A 1,766-nucleotide genomic window follows, 5' to 3' on the forward strand; every position below is an offset into this window, starting at 1 on the left:
GGAGAGGAGCAGCCTCTGCTCACCAGCGAGCGCGGAATTCCGCCCCCGGGAGCCCCCGTCCGTCCCCGGGAGCGACCCAGCCGCAACGCAGACGCTCAAGGACTATTTTCAGAAAGGACCGAACGCTTTTATGTGCCTCTTACTGCTTTACTTCGGGGATAAACTGCCACGAAAGCCTCTCTAATCCTGTTTAGGCATTTTTTTACAGAGCCGTCACACATGGCAAATGTTATTTTTCCGGGATGCGGTTGGTGCTTTCCCATGGCTCCCACCGCTGCCTTCCACCTCTCCCCTCCCGCGCGCTGCCCCGACGCCCCCGGTGACCTTCGGCAAACCCCTTCCCTGCTCCCTGCTTTGGAGGGAAACAGGGATTCATTTATTTTTTTATTGGTTATTTATAAGCTCCTCAGAGCTTATGTGGTTTGTCTGGATGTATATGGTTTATATGGACGTATGTGTTTTCCATGGATGTATATGTTTTCTATGGATGTGTATGTTTTATAATGATGTGTATGTTTTATAACGATGCGTGCATTTTAGAATGATGTGTATGGTTTATATGCATGGATATGTTTCCTATGGATGTGTATGTTTCATATGGATGTGTTTGTTTTATATGGATTTATATATTTTCTTTTTAATGAGTCCTCGAGTGGGTGCCTACACCCTGGTCTGGGTAACTGGGGGGACACTGGACCCCACTTGCCACCCACTCTTTGCTGCAGCGAGCTGACATTGCCAGGTCCCGGTATCCATCAGGCTCCTCACTGGGACAAGCGTCCCCCCTGATTTTTGGCTCAGCTTAGTGAGGCACCATTAAGTCCTGCAACAGAGCGCTGATGTTTCGGGACACCTTCAGGGCAGCCGAGCACTGGCGGACCCCGTTTCGGGGCCTGGGGGACACATGGGGACACAGTCTCCCTCTCCCTACGGAGTCGCTCCCTTCCTTTTTGCAGGGGGAAAAGCCGTGTCCGAGGGAAGGATGGGGAGAACCCACAGAGGAGGGGGTGCACACGCACAGCCCCACATGCTGAGCGACACAGGGAGGTTTTGGCACGAATATCCGACCCCAATGCCTGGGCAGGTGATGAGAGAGATGCCCGGGCCTGGAGTGCTCTGGAAGGAGTGGATACCTGCTGAAAGATTTTTTTTTTCATTAAAAAATATTCAGAAATAGCCAAAAACTTGCACCTTGTAGAGAAAAGATCTGTTTCCCATCCTGGCGCACAGGGGAGCTTTGAGCAGCTGTGTGCTGCTGAGAGCAGCGGTACCCTCCGGCAGTGTCTCTGTAAAGGAGGGGGGTTCCTATTTGGGGGGAGGGGAGGAAGGAGAGAGCAGAAAAAGCAACAGAGAAGACCCCAATGAAGGGGAAAGGGTCCCTAAATCCCCTCCTGCCCTCCAAGCCCGGGATAGCCACGGAGCACTGGGGTGATGCTGGGAGGGGTGATGGGCCCCCCTCTCTGCAACCAGCTGTGGCTGCAACAGCGGCAGACCTCGGTACAAGATAAAATAATAATTTAAAAAAAAAAATTAAAAAGGGCACTTTAACCACATATATGGCAGCTGATCTTCGTTTAGAGTATTTAAAAGCCATAGGAAGTGGTGGACGTTTTGCACCAGCCGGGAATCGAACCCGGGTCGCAAGAATGGGAATCTTGCATGATACCACTACACCACTGGTGCGCTGATGGCGCTCTGCCCCGCGTGCTGCCAAACCCACGCGTTGTGACACCCCCACATCCCCCCCATACACACACACACACCCC

General features: G+C 52.4%; 1 protein-coding gene and 1 non-coding gene across 2 annotated transcripts in view; both read right to left on the reverse strand.

The window, feature by feature from the left end:
• PCSK9 (proprotein convertase subtilisin/kexin type 9) overlaps window positions 1-1,766 on the reverse strand; it is a 10,712-nt gene that overhangs the window by 5,301 nt on the left and 3,645 nt on the right. The gene's annotated exons all lie outside the window — the stretch shown is intronic.
• Window positions 1,613-1,683, reverse strand: TRNAG-CCC. Its single transcript has one exon. It is a non-coding gene; the product is annotated as a tRNA-Gly (tRNA).

Source organism: Charadrius vociferus, unplaced genomic scaffold, assembly GCF_000708025.1.
Source record: "Charadrius vociferus isolate BGI_N301 unplaced genomic scaffold, ASM70802v2 scaffold163, whole genome shotgun sequence".
NCBI lineage: Eukaryota > Metazoa > Chordata > Aves > Charadriiformes > Charadriidae > Charadrius > Charadrius vociferus.